This window comes from Canis lupus, chromosome 25, assembly GCF_048164855.1.
Source record: "Canis lupus baileyi chromosome 25, mCanLup2.hap1, whole genome shotgun sequence".
In the NCBI taxonomy this organism is placed as follows: domain Eukaryota; kingdom Metazoa; phylum Chordata; class Mammalia; order Carnivora; family Canidae; genus Canis; species Canis lupus.
In genome coordinates, this window is record NC_132862.1 from 27,371,286 (window position 1) to 27,384,396 (window position 13,111).

The 13,111-nt window shown below is 35.2% G+C and overlaps 1 non-coding gene across 1 annotated transcript; it reads left to right on the plus strand.

Annotated features, from left to right (window-relative positions):
- Nucleotides 1–253: 253 nt before the first annotated feature.
- Nucleotides 254–356, plus strand: LOC140617768 (U6 spliceosomal RNA). The gene has a single exon (XR_012017937.1). It is a non-coding gene; the product is annotated as a U6 spliceosomal RNA (small nuclear RNA).
- Nucleotides 357–13,111: the final 12,755 nt, after the last annotated feature.

Genomic DNA, 13,111 nt, shown 5'->3' on the forward strand with positions numbered 1-13,111 from the left:
CATGTTTAGTTTTCCAATTCAATAAAACTACCTCAAGGAGGAACAAATGTCTCAGTTCAATAAAAAAAGAAAATATGAGTTATATTATCTATAATTTGTCTAGAATATGAACAACTGGTAGAACTACAGTAAAGAAAACAGTAAAGATCTAAGGAAAACTCATATGAAATACAATTATGTAAAATATAATTATTGTGCATACAAAAATTAATAACCTAGTTTCTATTCCACTCTAAATTCTAGTATTTCATGCTTGCTTCTGGAGCACACATACTGAAACAGGAATAATACAGAGAAAATTAGCATGGCCCCTGTGCAAGTATGACACACAGGTTTATGAGCATTTCATATTTTTTTAATTTAAAATAAAAAAAATAAATTCTGGTATTTCTATGCTCTCTTCATCTTTTTTTTTTTTTAAGATTTTATTTATTTATTTGAGAGAGAGTCAGCATGAGCGGGTTGGGAGGGGCAGAGGGAGAAGCAGACAACAGGATCATGACCTGTGCTAAAGGCAGACACTTAACCAGCTGATCCACCCAGGTACCCCACTCTCTTCATCTTTTGAGTTATTTATAACTCAAATATTTATAAAACACATTTATAAAACAATTTATAAAATACATTTATGGAGTACCAACTTACATTTAAACACAATGTTTAGCTTCTAAGTACTTACAGAGAAATAAGAAAGTCCATGCCCTAAAGAAGCTGACAGGTTAGGAGGAGAGCTCAATAATTTAAGAAAAAAGATAAAAAAGAAACTAGACCATAAATTAATGCTATGATGTCTACATAAAAGGACTCGCTGAAGATAAGGGAATCATGGAATGAACAGTAAAAATGAGAATCATGATTAAGGCATACTCCCTGGCTTAACTTAAACAAAACTGAATTTTCTTGATTATATTATATAGGAGTAAAATAAAATATTAAAAGGCCGACTTCTTTATTTCCTCCTTCTATCTTTCAGTTTTATATGTAAGGAATGTTTTGTCTACTATAGATAGAATCTGGATGCCTGATTGATGCAGCCAACTCATGGCTGCCCATTGTCATGAAAAGCTGCTGGGTTATAAACCAAATCTACACAGTTCATAAATATTCTTTTCTAACAAATACAGAGCATGCATTTCAAGCTTTTAAGCCATTCATGAAGATCCACTTTTTTTTTTTTAGATCCACTTTTCAAACAGCAAACTCAATAGCAATGTTTACTACACCATGAAAATAAGAGAAAACAAAACCATTCTCATTTTGTATTTCCTTTGTCAAAATATTTCACCAAACACAATTCTAACCATAACTTCAAAACTATTTATAATTTGCAAACCTACTACTGAATTACAGAAATCATTACCAAATTTCCTGCCAAGAATTTAAAAGTCTTTAAGGCACTTTCCTGCATGAACCATGTAAAATAGTGGCTGCCTAAGCTATGCTGAGTTACTGTGTCTCTTGTCAAAAAATTCCAATAACCCAAAGCCAAAAATTGAGATTAGTTTCAATCTGGTGGCTAAGGCCCCAACATAAAAGTCCTGAACTGCCAGCAGCCATATTTCCCACCTTGAGAATAGGAATTGTGACAGGATCCTGATGTGTTGAGAGAGGCAGAGTCATAAGTTGGGAGGAAAGGCATTTCTATTCCTTGTTAATAAGAGAACTGCCTTGCTGCCTTGATGTTTTTCTTTCTTTCTTTCTTTCTTTTTTTTTAATGTTTTTCTTAAAGCAAAGTTGCCAAAACTTTCTTGGATTCTAAGAGCCCAAAGCTTTTTGCTTAAGCTAGTTCAAGTTATAATTTTTAAAAATTACAAAATTTTTGCAAAATCAAGAAGAAACAATATGAAAGAGAAAAACATTAATAACTATTCTTTCTCTAAGGTATAAATTATCATATAGCCATAATAATTAAGGCAGTAGGATTCTAAGGGTGGAATATAGAGATAAATTAATATAAGATTCAAAACCAGAATCATATCAACTATATATCAAAGAGAAAGGATAAATTCTTTTAAAAATGCTAGGGTCAAGTGCTGACCTAACTGGAAATAAATATATTCAGATACCTTCCTGACAGCTGGCACTAAATCACATTTCAGGTATATTAAAAGTTTTACCTATGAAAAATGAATGTAAAAGTACTAGAAAGAAATTTATTTGGTTACTTATATGAGAATGTGACCAGCCTTTTTAAACAAAGTCACAGCTAGAATGTAAGAAAGGACTTAGACTTGAATTTGAAAAATTCAAATTAAAAAGTTGACTTAGAATAGAAACTTTTACATGAAAAAATGGCAAAAAAGGTAACATAACATACATCAACTGAGACAAAGACTAAATGTCCTTGATATATAAAATGCTTTTTAAAAAAAGGACAAAAATGCATATAGAAAAATGGACTAAGAACACAAAGAGGCAATTTTACAAAAAAAAAAAAAAAAAAAAGAAAAGAAATCTGTAATAAACACAAGGCAAAGTAGTCAACCTCATTCTAAAAGGGGATACAATTTTCAACTGTGAGATTGACAGATGAATAAATGACTGAATACAGTATTGGTGAAGGTATAAAACATTCTTACATGGTTTTAACTGTGATATAAATTTACATGGCTTCCTGGGAGAACAATCTGGTAACTTAAGATATAGACTCTATGACTAATACTCTGCTTCTAGGAATTTAATATAAAGAAATAATTGTGTAAGTCCATAGCCATAAAAGAACTAGGAGATTCACCAAAAACTGTTTTTTTTTTTTTTTTGAGGCTGTCCCAAGGGCACAAAAACTGTTTTTTAATACAGAATCAAATAGTATAATAAGTGCTCAAATGCAAAAGACTTGTTAATTATGACAAAAAGCATATAGGGGAATGTAAGTAGTCATGAAAAGTGATAATTTAAACATATATTTATTGACATAGGAATAAATTATAGGTTATTAACTAAGAATGGAAATTTATAAAATGCTATACTATTTCTTAGAAGTATATACACACATGTATGTAGAATATTTGATATCCTAACAATTGAAAGGAGCAAGGAAAACCTCTTTTCAGGCTATAAACTATATGCCAAATATCCAAGCGGTCTCAGCTTCTGCTTACAAGTGCATGCTAACACTTTTACTACTAACTTTTTACTACAAAGAAGAGTGCACCTGTTTATTCCTCTTAGTTCTGATGAATTAGTTGCTGACCTAAGAGATGTTAAATTAAACCCTGTGTTAAAATTAAGCTCTGAGAGCTGACTTACGCTATATGTGAGAATGGCAAATGTTTTCTACATTATCCCATCAGCTCTGACCAGCTTTGTTAAGTCTCAGACTTAAGTCTTTCCAAGTTAACTAAGAGGATTAAAATATGGACACAGAAACGTTAGCACCCAGGCCTGAGTTTCAAAATCATGCAGGACCAAGAATCATGGACTCATACACAGCTGCTTATTGCTACCATTTTTCCTCTTAATGGGGAGGAAATAGAACATGCTATTCCTCCATTTAACGTTGACATACCTCCCTTTAATGCTGCAATTAAAATCTGTGAGGTTAGATGGCTTAGACTATGGGCAGTAGACAACATTCCTTGTTCCTATTTTCCTCATCACCTTCCAAAACGTAAATCTCTGTGTATCTATACTCTCCTGTATTCTAATACCTATAATGCTCTGGGCTTCTTTGACCTGACCCAAATTTCTACTCCATTATTTCTCCTAGATCCTTGATTTTATCCTCTTGAACTTTCAATTCATGAAAAAAAAAATTCTATGTTCCCTAAACATTCCCTTCTCTTCCTTTTCTCAACAGAAACCTTTCTCTGCCCACCAACCATGACAGAAGCATGTATGCACCACTGGATTTCCTTCAAAGAAGAGCTTACTGACCAGCTGAAGGGAATGTGTTTTGCCGCCATCTACAGCTGTCAGTTCCTTCCTGGTTGGCCACAATGGGAGTCTCTTTGTCTAAAGTCACACTATTCTTGGGAGCAGGTTGCTAAATGAGTAAGGTAAGACTAAAAGGCCAGCCATTTTAATTCTGGTGGGCTATACTCACTCAAATGCTCCCTGCAGGGTTAGTAAGATTACATCAGCTCTCCCTTGCAATTTACTTTTTCATTTGCCAAATTTGACTTCTTCCTCCTTCCTTTCACAGCTGTTAATTCCTAGTAAGCAATTTGGCTTTTGAACTCCATTTGGTGTCTGTCTCCTTCCAGAAATACAACCAACCTGTGATCACTGGTGTTAGTAGTGGTCCAATAAGCAATTGATAAATTGGGACTTGGGAGCTTATCATTCATCACCTGGCTGACAATGAGGAGCCCTGATGGCAGATGGAACAGCTTCTGGCACAAAGTGGCCTTTAAATTGTTAAAACTGTCACTGGCTATGAATTGGAAGGGTGCCCATGAAATGGGCAGTGAATCTAGAGAGAATATATATATGCTCATGGCAGTGATGAATATCTTGGCCAGTTGTTCAGGGGCATAGAAGGGAAAAGACAAGACAATCAGGAGAATAAGGTGTCCTGTTTGGCAGGGGTAATTGCTCCTGATCATTAGAAGAAATGTTCCTATAAAATGCTGCCCATTACAGTGGGAGTGGGGAGGAATATGTGTGGAATCTAGATGATCCTCATTGTGCCTTTTTGTACTTTGCCCAATTTTGAAAGTAAATAAAAATACAGTGAACCCAACCTGAGAAGAACATAGTTAACAAAAGGCTCAGGCCCCTGAGTTTAGTAGGGCTTGGGTCATGCCATCAAGTTAGCCAGCAAGGACAGGTTGAGGATGAGCTATTGTGGTTCCTAAAATTAACAGAAAATCATGGTAGAGGTCTTGCCTCAATCTGAGTCACAATTTCACAATGCCTAGTTCTGAATTGGTTGTTACAGAGGAAAAACAAGACATGTGGCATATAAGGATTTACTAAATTGGGACACCTGGGTGGCTCAGTGGTTGAGCATCTGCCTTTGGCTCAGGGCATGGTCCCAGAGTCCCAGGATCGAGTCCCACATCGGGCTCCTTGCATGGAGCCTGCTCTCCCTCTGCCTATGTCTCTGCCTCTCTCTCTCTGCCTCTCTCATGAATAAATAAATAAAATTGTTTTAAAAAAGGATTTACTAAATTGAGGAAATATTAAAACATTTCCTCATTACATCATCATTAGAAATTGCTTTACAGTCTAATTGCAAGAACCTCTCAAACTCCTGAGAAAGCATTTTTTCCTTCTACAAGAAGAGTAGTTGATAGTGAATGTGCCGAAACATTTGTCTTTCTCATTTGAGAGTCAGGATCTGCTGGAGTTTTGACTTCTACTGTAGGGTTTTCAATTTAATGCTTTGGAAGATTCAAAATACTAACATTGGAGAAATATATGGATGGTACTGTGCCAGGGTGAGTAGAACAACGATTCTGAGCCATGATTAGGTCATGCTGTTAAAATGGAATAGGGATGTTAAATCTTCAGCCAAAGATTCCTCTTGGCTATTACCCACAGGGACATTTCTACAAGCTTTCTTGATAACAAATCCATGATTTTATATAGAGAGGCAATGTACTAAGTCCCAAACAATGAATATTGCTCAAAGTCAATCATGACAATCCCATTTGCCTTTCAACTACCAGCTTCCCAGCCGGTCTTGCAGCCAGGGTGGTCATGGGTCTCAGCTACAATCAATGAAATAGAAGGAAATATAAAGCAGGATAAGAACGCATGTAACCAAGTTTGTAGATTATTTGGTAAATATTAAACTGAGGATGTTCTCATATGATGTAGTTCCTATTATTAAGCCCTAAAAGGAAGTGCCAGTAATGAGTACTCTCAGACATCTGAAAAATCAAGAATAAATTAGTGAATTTTCTCCATGAAGTGGGAGGTAAAAATTCATCTGCTGAACATGAGGTAGAAAGAGAATCATGGATTAAAAGAAGTAGAGTTTCAATATAGTCATTTTAAAGTTCCTGTGCCATGCTGGTCCAAGTTCAATTTGTTCCAAAGAGTATCAATTTTCTACATTTGCTCTGCATTTCCCACCTGTGTACCAGGCCACTCTGGGAAACCAGATCTCACTTCCAGCATTAATGTACTTTATCTGAATTGGAAAGTGGTGTGAAGAGGTAGTCTCTGTGAGTCCAGTTAGGCGAGACTTGGATGCCAAAGTCACTATGGTTTCCATGTTAGTGGGCATGATGGAAGCTGTGCTAAAGTTCAGACCTCACCAGAAGGGCTGAGACAGGTGGCACCATTAGTAGATGAGGCAAATAGAAAGCAACTAGAGCTCTCTACTGAGCAAATGATTAGGACTCAGGGTCAAAGCAAATCTGTGGGAATGCAAAAACCAAATCTAAAACATTCTCTTCCGTTTAATTCATCCATCCAGGCAAGTCTGATATAACTGTACAATTTTGCCTAGTGGTGTTCTGAAAAGAAGTAGATGGGTCTTTATTTCTTAGATATTGTTTTAAGTTATAATCATATTTGCTAGATCTCTCAGTCTTGTGTCCCCTGCAAATCTTAACCTTAGTCATTAAGACAATAGAAGCTCACCCTATGATCACTCCTGTTCTATACATGTCATGCAAGTAGCAATAAAGAAAAAGTTGTAACTAGGAGCTCTGCTATCCATTACTTTAGGACAAGATTAGGAATAAAATCAACAGTGGTTTGGCCCCACAAGAGTGGGAGTAGGGTGGATGGAACACATAATGCAGAAGAATCGCAATTAAGGGTAGATTTAGACAATCTCCCAAATTCTTCCCAAATGTTAGGTGAAGGGGGGGCAAAGGATAATGCTTGGCTTACAGTTAAGATAACAAAAAGAATACTACAATAAACAATCTCAACTATACTCAGTTTCCAAAAGGACAATTAAGGCACAAGGTTTTTTTTTGGGGGGGGGGGTGTTGTTTTTTTTCTTTTTTTCTTTTTATCTATCCTCTGGACCTCACAGGGAATATCTCACTCCTAGATCTGCACAACGTTTCTAGTCCTAACTTATTTTTTTCTCCCAAAACTCTTCTGCTTCTCTATAGCTGAGAAAATCTTTTATATAGAAGAGTATAAAAGAAAGGCCCTGCTCTCTAGTTAGTGTTATTTGAACACAGAAGCTAAGTACATGGCACCTTTGTTCTCCTTAGTGAACTGTTGGTCTCTAAAGCAGTAGATGATCATCCATTTCTCTGCCAGATTTGGAGCCCAGCAGATGCCTCAGGTCAAGTAGGACCCAACACTTGAGTTAATACTCCAAACATGGCCACAGTACATTCTATCTAGCCCCCATCTTTCTTTGCTATGCCTTGTTATTTCTCCCCATTCCTATTCTATAGCTTCTACATATGCAATTGAAAATTGAGGGAAAATACAGAATTTCTTTATGTTAATTTCATCTTTCTAATACAGAGAAATCATCCTTATTTCTTAGATATTGTTTTAAGTTATCATCATATTTGCTAGATCTCTCAGTCTTGTGTCACCTGCAAATCTTAACCTAGACACAGACATTTTTCTTTAAAGAAAGATTTGCAAGAAGTCTGCCTAGAGGAAGTGAGATGCTCCAGATGACCTCTGAAAGTCCCTGCCAGGCTTATGTTTTGAATTTTCCATAACATTTCATTATGTAAAACAGACCCATTAGCTGTGTTTACTCAGGCACATGGAAGAAGATTGAGACAATTACCTAAAAATCCACTGTGACTTTTCAGTAAATGTTATTAAAGAAAAAGTGGGAAATGGGGCTTGAATTATCCAGGGTGTTTATTTCCATTGATCAAAGTCACAAAATAATTACCTCATTTCACTTTGCCTGATTACTTATAAGTTCATGATAGATTTTATCTTAGAACATAAAGAAAGGGAAATAGAGTAACACTACATAAAAACTGGCAAAGCAGACAGCTATCTGTTAAGGTTCCCTTACTTAAAGTGAAAGAACACCTCCATAAAGTCAGAATTGTTTCAAGTATAAGTTAGGTTGTGTATTAGTTAGTCAGTGTATTAATTGTTTCAAGTATAAGTTAGGTTGTGTATTAGTTAGTGTATTAATATATATTCATTTCACACCAAAATCTTATTAACTTTATACCATAAAATTATGAAATGGCTCTTCTTAGACTTTAGAATCATAATACTGAGCTTTACTGAAAATCAAAAACAAGGGTAAATAATATATGAGATACTATCTTGAGGGTACTACAATGATTAGAAGAGACATTCTAAAACCTTACTTAGAATAATTAAAAACATGCATGTGAAATTAGAATGCACCTAGGAGAACAAGGTAATTTTCATGATGGTAATAAAGAAAATAAAATAACTACTACGAATAATTGAACTGTTATGATTCAAGACAGCAATTTAAAAATGAAACCTAACTTTTCTTTTTCCATGGTTGATGGAGAAGTGTCCAGTCACAAACCATGCTCATCAAAATTTTCTATATATGGTACTGGCAAGGCTATTTACTTTCAGCCAAAGATCAGGAAACATTCCATGGCAATGAGATCTCTTAATTTGTGAGACATTATCTCAGGGGAAATGGTAGACTCCCCTTCACTGGTCACTCACTGTTTACTTAAACAGTATAGTGGACAAAATATGATAAGACATATCATGGGAAGCAAATCCTTTTTAAAGGGAGAGGTAAGAACAAGAGATAAAAAAGGGAACAAGTTCTGCTCAGTGCCCGTTCTGTAAAGAAAGCATTTCCGCACGCTTATTTAATATCCATAGCTACTCTGGGAAAGCATGTTATGGACATGTTACCGATCAGAAAACAAGTTCAGGGGAGCTTGCTGAAGTCAAGAGTATTGAGTGACAAAGCATAGGTCTGTCTTATTCAGTGATTGGTAATTTTAAGCGTCAACTTGGCTAGGGATGGCCAGTAATTTGGTTAAACATTATTCCGGGTGTGTCTATGATGGTGTTCTTAGATGAGATTAACATTTTATTTGGTAGACTGAGTAAGTCAGATTGCCCTCCTAAATGTGGGTGGGCCTCATCCAATCTGTTTGAAGCCTAAATTGAACAAAAGATAGAATAAAAAGTAATTTGTTCTCTCTGCCTGTTTTTAAGTTGGGATATTGGTCTTTTGTACTTGAACTAGAAATTACATCATCAACTTTCCTGGGTTTCCAGCTTGCGAAAGCAGATCACAGAACTTCTCAGCCTCCATAATCATATGATTCAATTCCTCATAATAAATCATATATATATATGTAAATATAAATATTGTACAGTATATATTATATCATACATCTCATTTTGATTCTATTTCTCTGGAGAACCCTAATATGTATCCTTACGCCCATGCTCTCCTGTTCTGAGAAGAAGGTATATTAAATGACCATCACAAAAGTCAAGTGCAGCAATATTTAATTCTCTATCTCATTAGGCATGCAGTCTTTTTATCTTTGCCATGTGTGGTTACATTCTATGTCCAGACATGAACCTGTAAGGACATGAAAAATAAGCCTACAATAGCGAAACAAGATTATCTTCTCATCATTATATTTGCAAATTAGGAGATTAATGAAAACTATCAAGAGTCCAGTTGCAATAATGTTATAGAAATGAAAGCCAGATTGCTAGAGACTTAATAATGTGTGACAGAAAACCAAGGCAACTATCGTCAACAACTTATCCAATATGCACATTGATGTCATAATTCTCTCTCTTTCAGGGGCAGCAGAAAATATAGATCACATTTTCTTTTTCTTTTCTTTTTTAAGATTTTATTTATTCATTTGAGAGAGAGTGAAAGAAAGCATGAGGAAGGTGGAGAGGCAGAACCAGAGAGACACAAGCAAACTCCCCACTGAACAGGGAGCCCAATGCAGGGCTAATCCCAGGACCTCTGAGATCATGACCCAAGCTAAAAGGCAGATGCTTAACTGACTGAGCCACCCAGGTGCTCCCACATTTTCAAAAAGGGAAAAGAGAGTGTTAAGATAGGAAAGAAAAATTATGAAAATAAGTATTCTTTTCAGATGAAACATACTGTAGTAACAATATGTTTATAGGTTGATAAGAAGAATAAAGAGAAAAAATGTTATTTTTAAAAATTATTATTAAGTAAAATAACTGAGACAATATTCAAAGATATGGGAGTCAGGGAAAATAGAAGCCATTCATACTGGAAAAAGATAGAAGAAGGTAAAAATATGAATAAACACACAGCCATACAAGGCATTGTAGTGGTTATCTCAAGAAAATTAGGAAGATATCAGCTGTGAAGAAATAGGTCATGATTAGGGAATTGAATAAAGTAGAAAAGACTAGAATATGCAATATGTGCACAAAAAAAAGGGGCAGGGACAACAAGTAGAAATTAGACTGGAAAAGAAGAAAAGGATTGTTGAGCATCCCTTAGGGATTTGAGATGTATGGCATCAACCATCATCATGAAAGAGAAAGGAAGTAGTTGTTTTTCCTAGGTTGAGGGCCCAGAGGGCAAGAGATATGATCAAAATAGCAATGGTGCAAGTGAGATTAGAGTTGAAATGGAAAGTCAAGAAGCCCAAACTAGATGGGGGAAAAGATCAATATAATTGGGACTAACACTTGGAAACACATGAGAGTCAGGCCCTGGAAACTGATGTGAAATGAAGAGAGTCTCAGTGGAGGTGGTGATAGTACATTAGCTGTTAAAGTCCCTGAGAAGGCAAGAGGGGCAGCACATAGATCACTATGGTAAGGACAAAACTGATAAGTGGCAGCTATCATCAAATGGTATGATTTTATAGATTAGGGAGAATGGTTATGGAGAATAGCAAGCCATAATGGTATAATCAGGTGAAGTCCAGGTACCAGTTTAATGTAGAGGGTGGAAAGATTATTTAAAGAAAAAAAAGGCTGAGGTGGATAAGAAAATTGATTACCAGCAAAATGAAGGTTTATAAAAGCACTGGGAAAGATGGCTAAAGGTCTTACTTGTGAGGAACCAGCAGAAAAGAAACACAGTTGAAGCTAGTTGCAATAAGGCTGTGGAAGAGCAGAGAGTTGGGAGTGGGAGGTGTACTATGGATTGAGAGTGCAGAGACTAGAAAAATGTCAAGGGACAGAAGGTAAAAGATTTGTATCTAGTCCCAAAGCAGAAATGATTAACTAATGCTTAATCATATTGCTGTATTTTATCTGATAATTTGTGATTTCTACCTGAGAGTGGCCAAAAAATGGCTACTAAGATCTGGGAACGATTAAAAAAATCATACTTCAGTTTGTAGCCCTAGGTTTAATTGAACTTAACTATCATTATGAATACCAACAAAGTCAGTATCTTTAAAACTGTTAAAGATATTTCTTTCCCAAACACCTTCACACACACACACACACACACACACAATGGCTTCCTTCTTAATATACCATTGTCAATAAACACATCTACTGCTCTCCAACTCTGAAAATCTCAGTTCTCCTCCATTCCCACCCTCTCTCCTTCCCTCTATCCCTCTTTCTCTTCTTTCCTCTCTGTCTCTTTCTCTCTCTCTCTCTCCTTTTCTATCCTTCATTCCTTCCTTCATCAGCCTGGGAGACAGTATAGTGATCATGCATTCACTGATTTGTATCCTGACTTATTTCATTTTCAGTTTTGACCTATTTGTTTATTGGTCTCACAGCACCTAATATCAGATTATTTCTCAGTTTTTTTCAGGAACATATTCATCTTTTCTTTAGTCTGATTGATTCTTTGTAGAATACTCCATCTAGCAATAGCAGAATATATGTTTTTCTTAAGCTTAGATGGAACATTTACCAAGATAGAACACATTTGGGGCCAAAAACACAACAAATTCAAAGACGAAAAACCATACAATGTATATTCTCAGGCCACAATAGAATCAAACCAGAAATCTATAGCCAAAAGAGTTGGAAAAAAACCTCAAATATTTGGAAATTAATAAACATAGGTCTATGCAATGTATTAAGGAAATCTCAAGAGAAATTTACCACATTAAAGGTATTGATATTAAAAATGAAGAATGATCTAAAGTTGATAACCTAAGCTTTCACCTTAGGAAACTGAAGAAAAAAGAGCAATATAAGTCTGAATCAAGTGGAATAAAATAAGTCATAAAAAAATTAGAGCAGAAGTCACTGAAATTGAAAATAGGAAAAATAAAGAATGTCAATAAAATCAAAAGTTGATTTCTTAAAAAGATCAATAAAATTGATAAAACTCTAATCAGGCTAACTAGAAAAAAAAGAGGTAGATACACCAAACACAAACACACACACACACACACACACACACACACACCCCTTTCACTACCAGACATGAAAGAAGGATCATCCTTACTGATCTTATAGACATTAAAAAGATCATAAAGAAATGCTATGAACAATACTGTGCAAATTAATAACAGTTTAAATGTACCAATTCTTTAAAAGACAAACTACTAAAGCTCACATAAGATGAGAAAAATAATCTTAATAGCCCCTATGTCTACTAAGCAAATTGAGTCAATAATTAATAGCCTTCCAAAAAATAAGGCCCAAGCACTCAAATGGCTTCACTAGTGAATTCTCCTGAACATTTAAAGAAGAAATAATGCCAATTATCCACAATATCTTCCATAAAATAGATGCAGAGGGAATATTCCTGATGCATAAGGTCAGCTATTTATCATCAGAACAAAGCCGGTTAAAGATATTTCAAAAAAATTAAAGAATAATAAAATTAAGAGAAAACCCATACAAAAAGTCTAACCAAGATAGTAGCAAATTGGAAACAGTATTGTATGAAAACAATTCTATAGTACAACTGAGTGAGATTTATTCCCAGTATGCAAGGCTGCTTCAACATGATAATACCAACCTATCTGATCTATCATATTAACAAGTTAAAGAAGAAAAATCTCATGTCAACTGACACAGAAAAAGCAGTAGACAAAATCCAATTAATTCATGATAAAACTCTCAGCAAACTAAAAATAGAGGAAAACTTCCTGAACTTGATGAACATCTACAAAAAACCTGTGGCTAACATCATATTTAACGGTGACAGACTAGATGTTTTCCTTCTAAGATAAGAAATAAGGCAAGTATAATCTCTCTAACCACTTCTATTTAACAACATACTGGAGGTTAGTAACATACTTAACTCCATTAAGAAAAAAAAGGTACA